Below are 22,860 nucleotides of genomic sequence, written 5' to 3'. Positions count from 1 at the left end.
GCCATATGGTCTGGAAAACTAGCCAAAATATGGTCCACTGAGCTCCTGGAATTCAGATTGGAGTACCTAGTCTGAGGAAACACAAGAGAGTTCCTCCACACTTTCAAAAACCTATTGCTCAGTTATGTCAGATGTACAACTTGCCTGCATAACCCCTTCACTTCTGAAGGGGTTTCTTCCTGTACCTATGTAAGACCTGTAAATAGGGCAAAGGTGGACTTTATTGTTAGAAAAGAAAAACCAAATACATTGTCATTTCAGGAAAAAATATCTCATGCTCAGAGCGTTCTGATATAAAGAACAGTGACAGAGGAACATCATTACCAGCTGTCTTAAATAAATATTTTACACCCATAGTGGTACTACATTAATATTGATGATATATTGATATTTTCCAGATTTGCTATATAAATTAATGAACTACAGGAACAAACAGCCAGAAGGAGTGGGATGATTTGTTACTCTGTAGCTTCCCCAATTTCCTGTCATCCCAAGGCTATACTTTATCAAGAATAATGAATGGAATTCATATGGAATCCTCATTAACATGCATTAGCTGTATCACAGCGTGTCTCATTGTTTACCAGGGTCAGTTCAGGCGAACCTCGATGTCTTTAGAATATCTCTTCCTTAGAGAAAACTAAGAAAGAAGTAGGATGTCTTTAAGGAAAAAGTTTTTCAGGCTGTTTTTGGTCTACTGTTAAGTGGTAAAAGAGGTTCAACCAATTCACTTGCCCACGAATATAGTTTTATTGTTATCTTCATCAAATGGCTCCATAATATTAAACATATATATAACTTGTATTTTCTAATTTTGTTGATTAGAAATGTACTAGATGACTATCTGTCTATCACTTTCATTCATAAGAGGTTTCCCAGTTTCTGGAGGTTATTCTCTATTCTTTTTCCTTATAGTATCCCTAGAGGTCTGGTTTGCTTGTTTGTTCATAGTAGATCCTGTATAGTACAGTCAAGTTTACTGTACCAAGTGCCTGTACAGAAATCTGCAAGACAAGGTCCCAGATCAGTTTATAGGCAAAATATAAAGAAAGACAGTGCTTCATTTCACCCAAGGTATATACATCTCAGTGTCACCTCAGGTCAGGTAATGGTTTTACTTGTTGTCTTATTAACCACTTCAGAGAAAAATGCTGAAGGAAGCAAAAATGGTTTTTACCCCAACTGAAATTTTCTTTTTTCTTTCTTTCTTTCTTTTTTTTTTTTTTTTTGGTGGTCGTTGCTCACTGTTTTTTTCCTCAAGTCTTATTCTTTGACCAATCAAACAAAACACTTAGCTAGTAGAAAAAAAAAAAAAGAATTTGTATTTAGTTTTCTCTGACAAGAGATTGAAGAGTAAATGCTTTTACTAACAGTTGGACTACCCGTGAAGAAAGAAAAACAATTATTTAATCAAGCCAAGCAATCCAGCATAATTTTACTGTTGGCTTGTTTTATTTATTTATTGTTTATTGTTTGTTTTTTACAGACAACTTATGACTAATGAAAATTTTTAATCCTAAATGTTACCATATAGTTTGATGTCCATGTAAAGTGTATTTGATTTCTTTACATTCTAGAGACTGCTCTTATTTTATTGAACATTTTCAGAGTTCATTAGCACATTGCTGTAGATGTGATTACACTTTCAGTTGGCACAGCATTTTCCTGTTGATTGCAGGGTGGTAAATGACTCCCTTTGGTGTCTTTTCCTCTCATCTGGAGCACAGAGCCTAACTGCTGTGACCACTTATGTGACAAATTTTGCAGATGCAAGATCGCAGACGGAAAGCTCTCAAATTTGCTTTTCCACTGTAGCATCTGGGTATTTGATTGGCTTCCTGGCTGACTCCTTATAAGATCTCTTGGTTTTCTACACATTTTACAGTTATAATAGCTGCAGTGAGGCTTGTAGAGCTGGGTAATACCAGACTATACACTGGACCTTCTAATTTGCATGATCTACTGAAGTTATAACTTCATCTAGTATATAAATAAGTAAGTTTAAAACATCAAATTGATCACTGACTTAGTTTGATCATTCTGCTCCACTGTTTGAAAGTGAATGTTTATTGAGGTGGTCAAGCATCTGTCTCTCATTATGAGTCACATTTTATTCTCTGTTCTGAGATAGTTCAGAGAATTAATAATTTCAAAATTCATTGATTTGAATGAAAGATACTAAGTAAGTGCCGGGAATTACTTTATTACTAATGTTCTTGAACTTGCCATAGATCTGCTCAATTACAAATGATGGCTTAATTTGTGGTGGGACTTCCTTTTTAACTAAAAGATGACATTTATGCTTTTACTTGTCCATCAGTTGGCAAATATTTTTGTATTATCTCCAAATAATTTAACTAATTTAGGATACAATGTTAGAATAAGCAAATTACATTCAAATGGATTTTCAGCAATCTTCATATCCCTTTATTTTGCTTGTGTTTAATTAGTTTGTATTTTTCTTTGAAAATACAGGATACATCTAGTAAGGAGTACCTTTCAATTATTTAGAAAATATCTGTATAATCAGATAATTAATTCAAATTTCTGAATTTGGTGTCATAATAATACCTAATAGTAATAATACGGTGCTCTAATAATACCTAAGAATACCTTCTTACTGAAACATTAATTAAGTTCAAGAAAAATGAACGGTATTTTTAATCAACTATGGAAAACCAGCAGTTTCATCAAAACTGGATGTGGTTTGTATGTACTCCATGCAGTAACTTCTCTTCTTGAATGAAGTAAACGATGAAAAACATCAGTAACTGTAAAACAGTCTCTCCTGTATTTTTGAACTGTGAAACTCCTAAGTACTTAGCTTTTGCTATTTCAGAGTAAAAAACTAATTTTCTTCATATTATAATGGTATTCTGAGCATGATCATTAATAAGCATAGCAAGTGACTTTAAAGAGCATCAGGCACAGTGATGAATGTTCTGATTCCTCATGTCATACAATGTAAGTAACTCAGTAAGAGGCAAATCTCAGGATGAATTGTGGATCCAGAATAAGCATATCTGCCCTTCAGCTAACTTCAGATATGTGTATAACTTGAAGATCCAGGAAGGGTTGATATTAAAATGCATAAACTTCCTTCTTAGGAAGTTGTCACAGCAGTACTGTGGAAGTTACAGAATTGTCACGTTAGTTTACATAAGGCTTCAGGATGAAGTTTTTTGTAAAATGTTCTATTGCATGTGTGCATTCTAGGGAAACAAGACCTCTCATTCTCATCAGTTCTTACATAGTGATCTCAAATTTCAGCTGCTGTGATGCCAAGTGCTGAATTATGAGGACTATTCCTAAATGAATATGTCTTTCTAGCGGTTTTCTGTTTTGCCTTTAAAACAGTCAGAATGACAAGGATGCAGAAAAAAATTCCTTCCTCACTATGAATTGCTACTGCTGCTCATAATATATACAGACTACTTTATCTTATAATATGCCTGGGCCCTGCATAATTCGTGGTTCTTATGCTTATTTCAATAGCAACAGTATTTCTTCAAGTACTTAATTTTTTTTTCTTTTCTGGATTTTTTTTAAGTAGTACCACACACACACACACAAAAAAAAAAAAAAAAAAAAAAGGAATGACATTTTTCAATGAGTAAAATAAGAAAAGTATAGAGATAAGAATTTACAGACTTGTTAAGATGTGCCTGTAATAGGCTTTCCACAAAATGGCATGCAGAGATCACATGTAAAAAAACAAAACAAAACAAAACAAAAAACACCAAACCACCGCTAAACAATAACATAACAACAACAAAGTCCAACACAGCCTCTTATGGTTAACTGAGGGAATAAAAAGGCCCACAAAAATTAACTTGCAGTAAGTAATGTAAGCAATACATAGGCAGTAATTCTGAACAAATCACTGAATTGCTTAGAACCATTTGTTATCACTATAAGATATCAAAATCAGAAACTGACCAATGCAGAGGATAATTTCAGATAGATTACTGCTATTGAATTAATTTTCAAGGCTTGATTTATTCTTTCTTAACATAACGTAGTTAAATTCTCATTTCTCTCAATTTTGACCTCCTGGCTGTACTACAGCTAAGAAAGCTTATAAGCTAATGGGGGTTTAAAAAAAGCAAAAACATATTTTTACTGGTTTGTGATATAATTAAGTGGAGATTTTGCAAAATATATGGATCAATCAGAGTCATACTAGTGCATAACATACGCTACGCTTTTAAGAAAATGGAGAAGATGTTGTCTAGGAATCAAAGTTTATTCACTATTTGATATTTCAACCAAACAAAATATTATAGATTTTGTGTCACAATCTGGTGTCCACAATACTACACTGAAGCTAAAAAAAAATTCCAGCCATGTTGCTATCAGTGTTTAAAGCCTTCTCATGATCATTCTCTGATTTATTTCATTTTTAGATATTTAAATACTGTCCTTGTCATTCAGTGGTTGGCTATCTTGTACTAATCATGCCTTCCAAATACTGGGTGTTATCTATATATAGTATTGTACAAAATGCTGTTTGTGCTGAAGCTGAAAGTTTGACATTGCAGATGTAAAGCCAAAGCCTTACCACTCTTGTCTATTGTCTATCTTACGACACTGACCTGCAAGAATAATTTGTTACTATCGGTTTCTTGTATAAATTGCAGTTAGCACAATTACATTCAGCCTTCCTAAATTCCTTCTGCTGTGCCATTTTGATATTTTTCACTTTTTCTCCTAAAACTGTTGTGTAATATTGCTTTATGCTGTTAAACATCTGCTGTATTCCACCCCAGTGGTGTCTGATTCACTGGTAGGTGTAGTGACTGCTGTGTGTCTGGTACATAAAACACTTAGGTACCCTTCGGGATAAACATAAATGCAAAGTGTTGTAACAAATCTGTAGTCACCAGGGACTTTGTAGTCACCAAGAAGTTTGTGGTTGTCACTATGTTGCAAGTTATAGCAACTGGGAACATCAAAAGCAGCAGCTATGGAACAGTAGAATCAGCTATTAAATTAGACGCATCTGACTCTAAGCTAGAAGAATTTGTGGAAATATGGGAATTATGACACACACACTTGAACAGCTGTTACCAATCTCTTAGAAGACATTGCTAGATTTCCTGAAAATACTGATTCTTACCATTCTCCTGAAACAATATGACTCTGGATGCCTCCTCAGAGAAGGATGTGACTTGGAGACTATAAAACAAAGGAGACCTGCCTAAACTTATCTCCATCACTGCCACTGAAATTTCCATGAGCAAAACAGATGGGGAGTATTATACACCAGAGAGCTGCATCTGGAAACATCAAATTTTGCACAACTGACACAATAGCAGTGATTCAGAAACTGGTTCAATGCTCCAGTGGGAAAACAAAAACAAAAAAAAAAATTACAGCTTTGACAAATGTTGTCATTAAGTGTCATGAGGTGATAGGAAAAAAACATTCAGCTCTTCATAGATTAGAGGAGTATAGGACTAAAAACAATGTGTAAAGTACACTATTGATAAGTTTCAAGACACAATATATTAAGAAAGACGTGCAGTTTTTATAGATGATTAAGATAAGCTCTCTCATAATTAATCTTAAATATATGTCTCTTCTCATGATCTGTAAGAAATAGTAATGGGAACCTGTTGCCTTTTGGAAATTTGAATAATTGTTGCTGATTCTGTTAGTTTTTTTGAAGAAGAGCTGCACGAGTACTCCACACATAAAGTATCTCCACACAGATGTTAGATGATTCTGAGTTCTGAATTACTACTTGGCCATTTTCCTTTAAGCTAAGAGACTGTGATGTATTCATACTTAAAGGTCACTCTTTATTAGAAACATAAAATGAAGCTTGTTTGTTTGATTTTAGTAGGGAAAATTCATGGAAAAAAAGGCAGAAAAGACATTGCTGTAAGGCAGAAGAGCTCCCCATGGCAGTGGTCATGACTCTAAGCTGCTGGAGTTCAGGTTCTCAGGCATAGAGTTTGAATTTTGGGTGGTCCTGTGTGGAGCCAGGGGTGGGATTCAACAATCCTTATGGCTCCCTTCCAACTCAAGATATTCTGTGGTAGACATGTGCCAAGCGTTAACAAACTTCTACCACATATGCTCTGTCCTTGTGAGAGATAAATCCTGCTTCCTAAAAGTAGTTTCAGTGGCTCTATGAGTTGCAGGAAACTCTGTACAAGGTCCTTATGAAATCTCTTACCTGTCTTCAGGTATGCTTCTCACCCATTTCTCCCCCTCAGAGAATGCATGAGCTAATTATCCTTTGTTCAAAAGATATTTCTTTTCCCTTTTTGCCACACTTGAGAATTTGAAACTCTGTAATTCAAGCCTCTTTGTCTAAAAGAGTGTAACTTACAAGCAAAAGGAAATTTAAAAAGAATTGTCCATCACAACCACACCTACACACATATTAAGAAAATTCCCATACTGCAAAACCAAATGGATTAAACTAGGTGTATACCTCTCTTAACCACAGAGAAATCCATACATTCTTAGATGTGACCTAATCATACTTCGAATCTGTGCATATAGCAAGAAAATGAACTGATTTTTTCTTTTTAAAAGAACATTAACATTTTTCTTTTCTCGTCACTCAAAACAGAATTGACAATGTCTGCTCTCAAAACAGAATTGGCAAGGTCTGCTGAGAGCTGTATTTGCTAGATGCAGATGCCAAAATATATTTTGTTTCAGAAAGCTAGATACTGTTGTAAAGTCTACAGACAAGAATAAAACAGTTACTGTTGTAAATATTTTTAACACTCTCAGCAGTCAGCTGAAGTCTTTCCTCTACAAGTCTAGAAATGAAAGAATTTTAAGGTTTTTCTTTGTAGATTTAGGAAAAAAAGTGCCACTTTCAGGAGCTAAAAAATCTTAAAGAAAATGTAATAATGCCCTGCGATTCTTTCTCTCTCTCTCTTTTTTTTTCTTTTAGCAATGTTTAGCAATGCTATATTATTCTAAGAATCAAACCTCCCCTTGAAAAGGAGGAACTTTTTTTTTTTTTCTTGTTATTTCCACAATTCTTGTTCAAAATACAACTAAAATTTCAATGCTCTAGTCATGGTACCTGTAGCTGTTCAATTAATTCCTGTTAAGGACTAATGCTGATTTGTTAATAGTAATGGAAGTATAAAAAAAAAAAAAAGGCAGGTAGATGTTATCTTTCGCTAAGAACATATCTGATTGCCAAGATTATTGAATTTTCTCAAATTACAGATTTCCATTTAGAGTACCTAACACTTTTCTTGTTTAAGCAGTAGAGTTTGTCAGACAGGGAACCAATACAAGTTAGCTCATTGCTACAAAAACACTGAGTTTTACATAGTCAAAGAAAAACTTTCATGACCTACAAACAATTAGAAAATAATTATGATTTTGTCTCTCCAAATAATTTGTTACTTCATTTCTTCACTCTTCTGTAGTATGACAAAATATTCAGTGACAGCACATCAGCAGCAAGAAAACCTGAACAGCTGGGAATGTGAATTAAAATCTCATGGTGATTTCAGCCCTGGGATCAATGTTTATTGCTACTCCTCACAAACGCTACACATTTATGTTGAGCATGTGACTACATGTGTAAATTTGCATATACTTTATTGGATAAAGTAAACCATGCAGTTTTCAAGCTAATGCTTTCTCTTATAAGCCAATACTCTTCCCAACTATGTCAGCTATTAATAATGTATTTATTTTATACATATGTTATCACTTACATTTCTTCAACATTATCCAAAATGTATACATTTCACTGAAGTGTAAAGAGGCAAAAAATTATTTTTCACTTACAAACCAACATTTTTCAAAGGAACTTGAAGCCATTTATAAATGATCCCAAATTCACTAAGCTCATTGCTGTCATTTTCCCCAGGTACATTGCTGTAATTTTTTTTATATCAGTGTTTTAAATGACTCACACAAAACATGCCTTTGTCGTAATGCTAAAATAAACAAAAAAACACCACAATCTAAGGAAATAGTTTTAACAAATTTTACCCATAAAGAAATACTCATAATAGAAGTAGCAAATGACACTGCATTTACAATTCACACATTATCCACATCCCTAATTTCCAGCATTTATCCTAAGAGGAATTATTGTAGAAAGAGACAGGTAAGAGGACAGAATAATGATCATGTTCATGAATAGCTAGAAATAAACAGAACTGTAATCTTTCAGAAATCATAAAGTAAGTACAGTGAAAGTAAACAAGTACTAGCTTGTTACAACTAGTTTTGTTAATATGCATTGTATTGAGACACTGCCCTTCTTTCCTCTCATTAGATACATACATTAATTTCCTATACTCACACCTATATTATGTCACTGTAATATAATAATGAATAAGTAATCCCTGGATGCTTTAAAATGCTTATGACAACAAGACACAAAGAGAGGACTGTTAATATTAAAGATAAATTAAAATTACATTAGAGGATAAATTAAAATGCATGTTGTCCATAACCTGTTAACAAAACTGTTGAGTGCGGCCTTTTTCTTCTACTTCAGAAAATGACTTTGCTTACCTGTGCACTGAACAACAACCATTGTGTTGAAATGCTGTATCACCAAAGCAGTCTTATGTCCATTAGGTAAAATATTTCTCTCTTTAAACACAGTATAAAGCTGTGAATTGCATGGGACCACATTCATGATGATTACCAACGGTAGCTACAAATAGGAAACATTTTCTTTTTAACTGGCTGTATACCACAGATAATGGAAATGAAATCTGATGCATGTGTCTTCCTTTGAAATGGAAGAACTCGTTCCATAGATATGGTTTGGATGGCCATTGCACTGTTGGCAGTAACAACTTTGTTTCATGTAAAAGAAGAGTAAAATGCATACATCTGTATATTCAAATCATTTTGAAGAACTGAGTTACACAGTTTATATGGAGAAGGAATGAAGTCCTATCTTTTAGTCAGCTAGATATCGTGAATAGGAACCATGAAATCCTGTGCTCTACTCTGTTTTCTGTTTCGCTGATATGATATTGAGCAGAGGAGTGAAACTTTGGTTTTTTGTGGGTTTTTTTTCTTTTTTTTTTCAGATTTCCAGTTAGAAAAAGATCAGTTCATCTAGGTCATTCGAAGTGTACATTACCCCCTTAAAGAATGAATTGGAATGGTATGTCTGTAACAGAAATTTCTGTTACAGAGTTTAATTATGGGAAGGGTTAACTTGTAAGATATTAAGAAAATTACCATTAATATAAAATAAACTTTTTGAAAGAATATTGATTATAAATAACACGATTAAAAGTGAGAAATTGACAAAATTAAGTCAGCAATCTTAATTCCCTTTTTTTTCATTCACATTAGGATACAGTCTCCAATAATGGAAACACAAGCTATTTTTCCATTGAATCCTTACTTTCACAAGTGTATAAGTTGGAAAACACAACATCTCCCATTGATTACTTGTGGCTCCATGACTAAACTGTTACTCACTATGCAAAGACTATGCTCACTAGGCAAAGAAAGAGTAATCACTTTCTTGACCAATTATTTTCTCAGTTTGTTTCCCTATTGGTAAAAGCAAAACTAAAAAAAAGATACTCATGCCCTGAGAAAGTTAAGTCATATCAGTGTACACCCATGTTAATTATTCCCATTTTCCTTGCTGAAATATAGGATTGTAGCTGTTTTTAATGTACTCCTAAATGTCATGTACTTAAATGTTAAAGCAGCAATTCTCTTTCTCTGTAAAGAAGATAGGCAAATGCATTTTTTAAATCACTTGTAATTTAGTTAGATTAAACTCTCCTTTATTCGTGTAGTTAACCAGCAATTCAAGTATTTATTCCGGGACAAAGAGAGACATACTGAAGTAAAAAAAAAAAAATAGAAGGCAATATAGCAAAGAAGGGAACAAACATCTAGAAAAAAACTCTATCTGGTGGATTATGGTATGTCATATTTTTCTCCCCATTTCCCTTCCTATAGGAAAACAGTTTATACAATTTTAGTTACATATTATACCATTACATTTCAACAGCATAGATGATACTTCATTTTATCTGTTGCTAGCCTGATGCATTTGTGTGTAGAGTAAGCACCCTAAGGATGAAAAATGATAGGCATAACTTACATCAAGTAAGAATAAATCTTTCTGCATTCAAATGTCAGTGTCTACTTCCAATTGACAGTTTATTGCCATTGCCCTTAAATGTATGCCTGTCTAGTAAAATAAGAATTTTTAGGCTTAGTACATGAGTTGTTTGGCGAAATTATTGTATATAGATGTGACATGGAATTAACCTGGGTAGCTTTAACTTCTAGAATCAGAGGCAAATTTCACTATTCTGTTTGTGGTGCTGTGAATTAATTAATTTAAATCTCATTCAAATCAATTTGTGATGACATTCTATTTAGACTGTTATCACTATTAAGCTGTTAAGTTAATTTAAATCTTTGTTGCTGTCTTTATTCAACGTTGCAGTTAGAAGCGTGACAATTTAAGACCTGCATTACACGATGAGAACAATAAACACTGGAGTACTTGATCTGCTGATGGAAACGTAGAAGAATTGTTTTAGTTGACCATAAATTTTAATTATGAATACAGTATAAATTTCAACATATATGCTTCAAAAATATTTTCTCTAAGATGATATGAAATCTCTGTCTTTCTTTACAGGTTGTTTATTGTCCTTTCCCTACTTAGAATACCCTCTAAATTCCAAAAATATTTTAAACCAGGGTGGGAAGGCTGGTTTCTTTTTTATCTGCAAGGATTCCACAAGACAGATTGAAACAGAAGAAACATAGGGACGAGCATCTCCAATCTTAATACCAATTAGCAGTAGCATTATGTAAATTGTTTACATAATTTGTAAAATTTAGTTTCTTCATTTTCTGTCTAATGGAACCACTTGTAAAGCATGAATCTCATTCAACAGAACATAGTTTCTCGGCATGTACTGAACCTGCAACCAGTATGTTGTTCTTATTATAATGCCAGTAAACTAAAAAACGCTGCTTTGAAAATGGTTTCTTCTGCAGTTTGTACTGCACATCTTGTAATGCACTAATCTAGTGTGAAAAAAGAACTCCTCTCGTTTTGCTAGTGTTTTATGTACTCCTTTTCTCTGTGTAAAGAAGAGACAAAGATACAAGGACAAACAAGGAGACATTTTAAGTCTGCTTAAATTAAAGCAAACTCACAATTCTTTCCTAGTCTCTATCATTCTATATCATTTCTCTTCCTTCCTTCCTTCCTTCCCCTTTCAGAAAAGCTGGAAAAGGAGCCTCCTTCTTGTCCTTAGCTCTTTCTTTCATTTGGAAGCTCTCAGATTGACTGAGAAGTAGACACATGGTTAAGTAAAAGATAACAAGTTAATTTGTTTTCCTCTTTGTATACAATATATCTGTAATGAAAACCAAATGTGAAGAAGTTTTCAGGTGCACAAATTAAGGTCGCTACTTCTGTCTTTAAGAAAGGCAACAGGATACGTAAGATTCCTCCTAACTTAGCATTTGGTTTCTGTTTAGCACTGTCGTTTAGTGTTGAAAATCAACTCTTATTAGAATATTAGTATATTTTTTAACCCTATTTGAGCTTGCAGAGTTGATCTGTCTGGTACAAGCCAGAATACTTTAAGGAAAGAGAAACTGTATCAAATTTAAGTCTTAAGAGAGTCTTAGATACCATACAAAACACTACTGCCCTGTCAAGTAAAGAACCTAAGAAATCTATTATTGATAGGGTGTGAGGTTTCACAAATTGTTTTAAATAGACATCTTACTCCACAGTGATCTAGAACTCTAGAAGTTCTTCTCCATTTTGTATTTTCCATTTGCTTCAGTGACACAAAAATCTTGAACTACTTGCCCAAAGTCAGTTTTCATAAGCAAAGGTGCTATCTTCTTAAGGTAAGAGAAACTCTTTTGTTTCCTTAAGTGAGCTCACCTGGCCATTAATTTCAGACAACGCTTCAAGCTATAGCCTCTTTAGAAGTATAAGTGCAAGTTGAAGAACCTGAGTCATCAGAATTGCTCAGGAAAATTATGTACAGTCAGTTTCAAGCAAACTCGGTCATGCATATAGTGGGCCTAATCCTTGTCTCCTCACATGACATGTTTTTTCTTTGGCATCGCTGGGAGACGCAGTGCAAACTCAGCTTTATGAAAAATTTGGAGAAGGCCCAAACGCTTTTTTTTAACAGCAGGATTTCATAAATAGGACTTCTATCCTAGGCTGGCTATTTCAATAGGACTTATAAGTATAAAGACTTTCTGTGCAGAAGTTATTCCCTAAATGTATAATCCCTGCTGAGCCAGCTGGTTAGGTGAAACTGCCACCCATCTGTAGTTCTCCGTGGGCAGACAGTTTATACACTTGGGAATTTAGTTATTCTCTAACACTGAGTATTCTGCTCACAAAGAGCTTAGAAATGCAAAGCCTGTGAATATAACCTGGCTTTTGTTAATACTGCACTTTAGCATACCTGAATTCCCAAAACAGGGTTTGCATTTTACTTTTCCTCTCATTTTCCCTTAAAAAAAAAAAAAAAAAAACGGAGAAGTAAATCCCTGCGAATGTAAGAAGGGCTGTTTTTCATAAACAAAGAGATCCATGAATAACATACGCTTTGAAGCAAATTTCAGAAAATGTACGCTGCTGGAAGTTGCCAGAATACTCTGAAGAGTGAGACAAAATATGAACATAATTGCAAACCTAATGAGGGTCAACAAAGCAAAGTACAAGGTTTTACAATTGGATCGAGGTAATCCCAGATACATATACAAACTGGGAGAAGAAATCTTTGCGAGCAGCCCTGCTGAGAAGGACTTAGAGGTCCTGGGAGATGAAAAACTTAACATGAGCCAGCAGTGTGCACTTGCAGTCTGGAAGGCCAGTGGTATCCTGGATTCCATCAGAAGAGGGGTGGCCAGCAGTGCGAGGGAGGAGACTGTCCCCCTCTATTCTGCCCTCGTGAAGCCCCAGCTGGAGTACTGGGGCCTCCAGCACAGGAAAGATGTGGAGCTTTCAGATAGGGTAAAGAGGAGGACCACAAAGATGATCCAAAGGCTGGAGCACCTCTCCTATGAAGACAGGCTGAAGGAGCTGGGCTTGTTCGGCCTGGAAAAGAGAAGGCTGTGGGGAGGCCTAAATATAGCCTTCCAATATTTAAAGAAAGTTTATAAAAATGAGGGAAAAACTTTTTACATGGGTAGTGATAGGACAAGGAGAAATGGTTTTAAATCAAAGGAGGGAAGATTTAGATTAGAAGTCAGGGGGAAGTTCTTTACTGAGAAGGTGGTGAGGTGCTGGAATAGGTTGCCCAGAGAGGTTGTGGATGCCCCGTACCTGGAGGTGTTTAGGTTGGATGAGGCCCTAGGCAATATGATCTAGCACTTGATCTAGCGGCTGGCAACCCTGCCTTTGGCAGGGAGGTTGAAACTTGATGATCCTTGAGGTCCCTTCAAAACCAAGCCTTTCTACGTTTCTTGTATTCTATGATAAAATAACTCTTTATATGTTGTTCAGAGCTACCTGCTAGAAAACAAAAATAAAAATCTGTCATTGTAAAAATATCATCTGTCTCTGTAAAGTTAATAATGAGAAATTATAATATTGCATTACCTAATGAAGAAGAAATTACCGAGAATTGCCATGGTGTATTTACCATGTTATCACTAGATAACAGTAACATTGCTGTGACTAAATGCATTATTCCTACTGTTTTCAATAAAGTAAGCATACCTACAAAGGTATTGTAAAAACCCATATGTTACTTCTCTGGTGAGAAATCACTTTTAGAATAAGGTTTTTGGTATTTGTTTCCTTTTTTATTAGAAGAAGTAGATCTTGAAATGTAGGATTCTAAACTGACGTTACACACTGTAATATAATTTAGAGCAACCCTTTTCAACCACAGTCCTTTTCAATGGCTAAATATCACTTTTGTCCCAACACATTTTCCTAGCCAGAATTTAATTACGAGAATAACTACTACATTTTGTTCTCTTATGCTCTGTATTCACTGCGCCCATTGATTTCAGATAGAGCTGGAATCTATGGACATTTTGAACAAAAAAATCTATGTCTTAAGAGTAGTTTTAGGTTTTCTCCAGTTAGCTCAATAGCAAAGGAATCAGTGAGGTCTGTAAACTTTGAGAGCCTAAACTTTGAATCCTTCCATCTAGTCCATGTTGTTTTCGTTATAAACAGGATATACAAATATCTTATTAATAGGCAATAAGAGATAATAGTACATCTCACTGTAAGCATCAAACCCCTAATAATTACGCTGTGCTGTCGTGTATCAATAAACTTCTTATCTTTTTCTGGAAATCTGTTTTTCTATGTTATTTACTGTAAAAAGAGACCGTAAAAGCAAGTGTGACTTTGTAGTCTGTCTGAAATAAAAGAAGCAGGCATCATCAGAGTTCACGACTGAAAAGTTTCAGAATGTCAGACCAAATGTAGATAGTGGCTAAACTGATGAATAGCAACTTTCTTTAGCCTCATTACATTGATTGATCTTGATGACCTGACAATAATCTTAATATCAGAGAAATTAAGATTCAAATTTACTTTACAAACTTGAGGCAATTTAGATTCATGCTTACTTCTTCCAAATAGTTCCAAATCTTAAGTATTCAACAGCCCATTATTTGTTATTCTGAGAGCAGCTCACGCTGTTATTTAAATTGACACTAGCAACTATACTGTTATGTTTTGAAGCAGATATAATTGTTTGCTTCTGTGCTGGATTTCAGAGCAGATATGTTCAAATAATGATGCATTCATAGCTATGCAAGTGACAAAATTGATCATGCTGTAGAAAGGAAGAAAATTGCTAACCTTCACTAAAGCAGAAGGAAGATTCTTACAAAGACTAGCAAAAACTAAATCAGTAATATTTGTTCATAACTAAAGAGAATGCCCATTCTAGAACCCAGCAATGTTAGCTGAGGGCCTGCTTGATTTAAAAATAAATAAATAAATAAACAAATAGAGGACAACTAGCAATGTTGCCAAATAGCACAAGTAACAATTACGTTACTTGCTCTTTTGGGTGCTTTTTAATTAAGAATTAACAGAATTACAATTTGATTTTGGAAGACATAGTTAAGAAAACATGGATGGTTATCTAGTACAAATTTCAAACTGCAGCAACTGCAGCGAAAGGGATATGACAACAATTCGTGATTTACTGGAACCTCTGGAAGGTGGAAATAAAGTTTGAGGCATCAGTTTAGACAAAAGCTTTGACTCAGACTCTTTTCAGGTTAGTCAAACACTTACATACCACCATATTCTGAGTAATTTCAGGTATAATTTATTGTTTAGATAAACCAAATCATACAGTATTAAGTCTGCAAAAATTTTTTAGGTTCACTTTTTTGTTGTTGTTTTTATTTTCCCCTATTTGTCTTCTGACCAGCCTCACAAAACATTCACTTTCATTTCTATGCATATTTTTATACTGCATTAAACGACATTAAATTTGATTTGTGCACAAACTGAAATGCTTTTTAACATCACAAAATTATAACTGAGTAATTTGTAGTCTCACAATTTATTTTAAAATTCCTGTACTCAGGGAAATTGGAGTGCTAAGTACAAATACAATTGGCAAGTTTGTAGTAATGTATTTTTATCCATTAAATTATCCGCTAAAGAAACACATGACCATACAGCTAATAATATCAATAAGTTGAGAATATAATAGTTATGTCTAAAAATTATTAAACTGATACTAAAAATAAATTATTAATAGCACAGCATGAGATTTCCTAGAGACAAATGCAAATATGTTCACATACCCCTTCCTACTTTCTTTCATTTTATTTTTAAATAAAGAGTTAGGATAATGGTAAATGAAAGATTAAGCTTTAACAGCTAACTCTATTTCAGGCTTGGATGTAATGTTTAATTTGAGAAAAATCCCTTCTTCCACATTTTTTTTCATATTCCTTTTTTTTCTTCCCCCCACCTCTCCCTTCAGCTTAGAAAGTCTTTGCTGCATGCCTTGCAAGGGTCTCGGGAGGCTGACCTATTCTACAGACAGACCTTGGAGCCAAAGGGCAGAGAAACTGTCAAATGATGTACTGGAGATATCAAAAGAATCTATGGAAGAGCACACAGGTGCAAGAGAAAGTAGTAGTCAAGGAAAAGGGTTTTTCACAGCAGAGTTTTCATCATCCTATCACAAAGGGATAGTGAGTTGGATACGATAATGTGATGATAATACCATAAGCATCATTTTTTTCCATATTCTGCTAGAGTTCTGTGACAGATCAGTAAAGCATAAGAAAAGCTTACTGAAATCTTGTAATACAAATACAGGATGAGTAAACACTTGATCAAATCCAAACTGCTGAGTAATGGAGTCTAAACACTTAACCCAAGCCATGGGAGAACTCAGAACATAAGGAAATAGTCCTTACAAAAGAGACAGCTGAGTAGAGAGCTATCCAAATTGTTTTGGATTAGAAAGCAGTAGAAGACAGGTTTAGGAATAAAATACGGAATTATTCCAGGATGGCATTTAAACATTTAAGTTGAACCTCAAGGTATTTAAAGCTAACTAGGCCCATACTTAGGTGGTCATTTTGGGAGAAAAAAAATGCTGTGAATATGACCTGGTGTAAACAAGTATTATATAGTATTATATAGAACAGAATAGAATTTCTCCTTAGAGAAAACTTAAGAAAATATCACAAGAATATTCTTTTAGGTGTGCTGTACAAGTCCTCTGTCAGATTTGCCTTTTTGAGCTGTCTTGCTATTTTTAAATAGCTACATCAAAGAGGCCACAGGGAGAGATGGAAGAATCATGTTTGCTGTATGGGACATATCACCATTTTCAGTCTAGATCAGAGGTGTAATTTTGAATGAAATCTCTTTCATTCCTATTTAGTACACTTTCGTTTGTGACACAGAATAGTCTTGGAACATGAAAACAGGATTCCTTCACCAAAAAAAAAAAAAAAAAAAAAAAGATTGTACCTAATCTAATGCACTGCACTTATTAATGGTATTTGAGTCTACAGGACCAGACAAGAACTATTTTGAAACCAAGCAACACAAATAAAAAAAAACTGAAATGAGAATACTGTAGTTGTTAAGTTTCAAGCACAAGCTTTTGCTGCCTGCAAATTTAGTCCATGTAAGCCACAGAACTTGCTATTAAAGGTAAAGCTTTTTTTTAATTGTTCAGAGGGCAGTTTACAAGTCTTATTTCGCAAAGAAGGTAGGCAGTAAAATGGGTTGGTTCAGGACACTTCTGTAAGATGAAGTCTTAAAAGAGGAAAGTCAAATAGTACAGCTACTCCTAAATTGCCAAGTATTTTTGTTGTAATCTGAATGAAGAAGATTTTAATGCTACCGTTAGCTAAAAGTTCTATAGCTTTCTTTAATAATATGCAAACAATTAAAACATTAGGTATATTCTTTCACCACCTAAAAGTAAAAAACTGAGTATTCTGTAATTTTACATCTTATGCAGCCATTAAGAAATGTACCATTAAATGGCATTTCATATTTCACTTTTTGCGCTTTTAGTAGTCAGAAACAACATAGATATAGTCCTGCAATAATCGCTACATCCCTAGGCTTATGCTTCAAAAATATACATTAAAGTGCAATAAAAACATAGCTTTTCAGCATTCACCCATACATTCCTTCCCACCCAGGCTTAAAGCAAGTCTCTACAGGATGTGTTTCTCACCTAAACTGTGACAAAAGCAGCACTGTATAAATACATAAACAAATAAATATTTTTCAAAGTATTCAATTAAAACAAAAACCTGCTTCTTCAGATAAAACAAAAATCATCTGAATTTGACATATTAATGTTTAACTATGCACAAAAAAAAATAAAAAACAACAACAACAAAGTAGGTGTAAAAGAGAATCTCACAAATGGAAACAAATGGAATCTATGAAAAATTATAGTGAGATCTCAAATATGTGTGCAGCCATATATGATTGTATTGTATTCCTTTATTGTACATTTTTAGGCCTGGTTTGTCTGGATCATGGGCGTAGGGCCTCCCGGCTCCTCTGTAACACTAGTACAAGTGTTGCTAAAATTCCTCTTCCTGGTTAGAGGCCATGCTATTAAGGCAAGATGGAGATCTAAATCTACGTGCATCCATAAACCTTCCACTTCAGAGAAACCTTACAGCCAGCTAGGGTACTTCCTGATCTTCTCTGCTGCTGCCTGGCAAGATCTGACTGTAGCTAGGAGCTGTAGTCAGTCGCATTGACTGTATGCCTTAGGTGCCCTCCAGTTTATTCTTCCTCAATACAATATTTCTGGCATTGGCAAACTCAGCCCATTATGTTTTTTTCCTGCTTAGCTAATGCCTACTATAAAAGATGGATCCATCATCCTAAAACATATCTGCATTCTCGCACCATACACCAGTTAGAGAGTAGAGCAGCAGTTTGACCACAAAGGGGAAGGTAGAGAAAGAAACATTGTTGCCATGGAATCACTACTTAGTAGATCTAAAATTATTTTTCCTTGGGTACCTTAATCATCAAGTTTCATCCTTGCAAAGCAACAACAGTCTATTCTACTCCAAGCAAATGATTACCAGGCTTTCACCACAATAGTTAGTGGAGAAACAGCTTCTTCCTTACTGCTGCAAATTTACATAGAAGTATATGGTTGCTATGTTGCTAAGTCCTTACAGGTGGGGACCACTGGTTTATCCAACTTGAAGCTTGCAACTTAATCCTTCCAACTAGTTGCATTCAGCACAACTGCAATCTGTGAAACAGGTTCTCTTGTGCTTGACTTTTCCAATTTAAATTGTCAAACACAGGTCTCTGATACAGGATTCTCTTCTATTTTCCTCAAAAAAGTTTAAATCCAGAAAAACAAAAAAAAGATCAAGGGCAAATGCATTTTAAATAATCTATGGAGCTTAAGTCTAAAACCTCAGAGCAACTTTTGCCCACCCATTTGTTTGGGGAAAATGGCAGTTCGTCAGTTAGCTAAATTGTCCATCAACAGAAAGTGTAACTACATTTTCCTTAAGTCATTTGCCAGTTAGGGAAGAGCAGAAAATAATAAATATCTTTTTTTTGTATTGTTAATATCTCTAGGCACATCATTCCATGTTACACTCTCAAACAGTACACTACAAAGCACGATGATGTTCTAATGAGCTCTTAACAAATTAAGAATGTCCACTCTCAACTGTGCTTACCTGTGCAACCCTGCCACCTTTCACATGAGGACCGAACACGTGCAGGTCAGGTGCTACAATATTACTTAGCTAGTTATGTATAGATTCAGTCCTGCATCTGGATTTTACCCCTTAAATAACAATAACTATAGTTTCAAATAGGACATTTACCCAGCTAATTTCCTGTTCACATCCTAAATTTTTCATGTATGGATCTTCTTTATATTCCATTTGCACATGGAATTTTCAGAACCCTCCTTACTACCAATATGTTGATCCATAATAACATGGAGTTTCCCTTCTTTTACAGGGAACTTCTTACCTGAATTGAGCAACTTCATCTCCTGATCACAGGGTGATGACACTCCTACGTTTTCTGTGCTGGCACCCGTGCAGTCAATAAACAAGGATGGTAAGGAACAGCTTGAAGCTTCCAGATTCTGCTCTCCTTGACATAAATTTTCCTTAAGTCATGTGGCAGAAAGGCAATTTTTATATAAGATTCTCATATAATGTCACTAACATATGCTATGCCAGCAGAGAATTGATTCCAGCATAGCTTCTACCATTTTTCTTCTGTTCTGACATTAGAGCTGACAACTTTTAAGTGTTGAACGCTGGAGCGTTTCTAGATAAATCACACACGTTCACAGAAAGGAGCTGTGATGCATCAAACTCCTCGTGTTTGCAGTAGTGAGGCATCCTGTCCACGTACAAATTAATTGCAGAGGATCATCGTTGAATCCATTCCATACGCACAATTTATTTGGATGCACACAGCAAATTTTTTGCTACAAGCACAACAGTGTGGGCTGACAAGCATCTGAAAAAGCACCTCATTTTCACAGAAACATCAGAGAAAGTTCATCCTGTGTTATACAGGACTTTGGCAACTCCATGTGATATAGAGCAATGAGCATTTCTAGGATGACTATCAGTTCTTCCTGAATACGAGGCATTCCACTTGGGATTCCTCCCAGAGTTGTTTGAATTCATATGCGCTAATAGACTAAATGCATAGCATCGTGCTTCAGTTCCCAAGTTTATAACCAAATGGAGGGACTACGAGATCAATCTGACTGTAACTGAACATTGCTTGTAATGCATCTACCTTTTCTCAGAGAAATATGCAAACCAAACGTTTATCTGCTAAAGCAGTGTGAGACAGAAAACCCTCAGGAGGCTGAAGCACCTCTCCGGGTTCCAGGTCATTACCAATGCTGCTGCTCTGCTTCCCACAGCCACACCTCAGAGCTTGGAATCTTCTGAAAAGACATTATTCTGCAGCTCGCCACTTCGGCCCCCCAGACCGGGCAATTTTTGGTATTGTTATTCTCATGTAGGCCGAGTAATCACCCCTCATGGGGAATTTGGCTTTACTGTCCCTCGTGCTCTGGATCCTTCCACAGGGAAAGACTGCGCCCATAGGCGGCCACAACCGTCACTGCCACTCGAACGACCGTTGGGGGCGCGCGCACACCCCGCTTCTAACGGACAAGCGCGCGACAGCGGCGGTCTGGGGTAGGGAGCGCGAGGCGCGCAGCAGCGCCTCCCCTGCTCGCTAGCACGGCGCTTGCTCATCCCCGTTGTTGGGTGGGGCTCCGTACTGCACAGACGACAAACGTATTGCGGTTCAGCTGCGATGGGAGGTTTGCAGAGTCGTTGTACGACTGCTTCCATAAGAGAATACTTGAGAGTTAGTTAATGAGCTGTGGGGCCGGTGTGCATGCTCTGGGGGTTTTCTTTATTCATGTACAAGGGTTGCTCTGAAAGTAATGCTTCCTATTTTATTATTTCAGGCTCCTATGCCTGAGGCAGATGTTGGGGGTAGGGCAGTAGAGCTTGAACCTTCCCGCCGATATTCCATTCCACTTTGTTGCCATGTGACACGGCAGCAGAGGGGCAGTGTGACAAAGTGGAAATGTGGGTGAAGCAAAGGTGTGGCATTGAATTCCTCCACGCAGAAAGAAAATTGCAACCATTGACATGAATGTTTATGGACACCAAGCAGGGGATGTGAGAATGTGAGAATAGTGAGGTGAGGGGTGTATATCAGCAGGGGCAACAGTGGGCCACCTCCACTGGTGCAGGCTGCTACACATGCAGCATGCAGGCTCTTACTCATCGCTGGTGAAAATGCATAGCTAATGATGGGAACTATTTTGAAAATTAGCTTGTTGTAGCTGAGAATTTGCTCTGTCAAGCAATCTTACTGTGTTCTTTGTATCTGTAGTCATTTCCATAGAAATAAATAGAAGGTGTTATTTTTGGAGCAATCTATGCATATTTGCACTTACACTACAGCACAAGAGCTGGGGCTCTTCTATCCACCTGCACAGAGAAGGGAAAAAAGAAGTCTGTCGTTGAGCCCCTTGAGGGCCACCAGGTCCAACTTTAGTAGCAAACTGTTGGAGGCGGGGAGGACAGAGTGAGAAGCGGCAGCAATTTGTGGCTGCTGTATTCCACCAGGGGATGCTCAGCCCCTTCTGTGTCTGATAGCATCGAGGCCACCACAACTGGGCTTTTTCATTGTAGCTATGCAATACACCTCTCCCTCTTTTTCATGTTTTTGTTTCTTTCCTCCTCCCAGCAGCTTTTTTTTCCTCTGCATTTTATTGACACAATTGTTCAAACCCCAGAACTTCTTGACAGCTGTCAGCCTCTCCCTAATTGTTTAATTCCCTTCCTGATGACATCTTGCTATAACTGTAGTTTTCTGACATTAAGTTTTGCAATTATTATTTCTTCTCATGGCAATAACAAATATTGGTAATATATTTAGAACAACTATAACTGAAAATTTCCAGGCAACAGAGCTTCACCTACCTTACTGAAGTATGGAACAAAAGATTTTCTTACAGAAAATGCAAGCCTTCAGGCCAAAGGTTTTCTCTCGTGTATACCTGTGAAATCTCATTAGGGAGTAAAACTGGAACTGGACTTCTTCCAACTCCCTCTTCCTCTCCACCAGGGAGTTTCAGGGGCTTTTATTTTTCAAGCAAGCTTCCCACATGACCTCCTAGAAAATAAGGGACAAATCAGCACTTGAAAGTTCACTCTGTTGAACTGTATTAATTTTGCTGAAGGCTGATGCATTGATCACAACACAACCACTTGCAGAAGAAAAACTGTGTGGGCTCTCTGCAAAGAAGAAAACTAGAACTAGCACAAAAATTTCTCAAAAAAAAAAAAAGCAACACCTAATTCTCCAGCCTCTTTTCCCTTCCCAGCAAAACCCAAAGCAAATAAAATCACATTGAAGACAGAATGTGGTTCAAGAAAAGAATCCTCTCAGTCATGATATTTTCAGTCATTTTTAGAATCTGACTTTTTTGAAAATCAAAGAAAATTGAGGCTGCTTATGAAATCACCCAGTTTCCTAGCTATGGTTACTAAGTCAGCAGCTAGGTGGCTTCTAGCTTTGTCCTCTATCTGACAGGTAAGATAAGGAAATGGCATAGAGATAGCAAGAGAACCAGATGGTAATTTGGCCTCTACCATGCTTCCCCTACAGAGCACACCTACTGGAGCAACGTCAAGTAACACCAGACACTACAATCTCCAAATAAAAAGATAAGCAGTGCAATTACATTTTCAAAATTCGGTGGAAAAAAAATCTATCCACATATAAAGGAAATACTGCACATAAAAAATCACTACAATGAAAAGCAGATTTTCCTGCTTTTTGTGGGGGTGTTTTTTTAATGCAAA

At 35.9% G+C, this 22,860-nt stretch overlaps 1 long non-coding RNA gene across 1 annotated transcript in view; it reads right to left on the bottom strand.

Annotated features, from left to right (window-relative positions):
• Positions 1-20,604, bottom strand: part of LOC110401839 — a 240,578-nt gene extending 219,974 nt beyond the window's left edge. The window contains exon 1 of the long non-coding RNA XR_002440649.1: positions 19,472-20,604. This is a non-coding gene — a long non-coding RNA (uncharacterized LOC110401839). The remainder of the gene's footprint in view (positions 1-19,471) is intronic.

Source organism: Numida meleagris, chromosome 6 (genome assembly GCF_002078875.1).
Source record: "Numida meleagris isolate 19003 breed g44 Domestic line chromosome 6, NumMel1.0, whole genome shotgun sequence".
Taxonomy (NCBI): Eukaryota; Metazoa; Chordata; class Aves; order Galliformes; family Numididae; genus Numida; species Numida meleagris.
The sequence above is the reverse complement of the archived record's forward strand: the minus strand, read 5'-3'. Positions and strand labels throughout refer to the sequence as shown.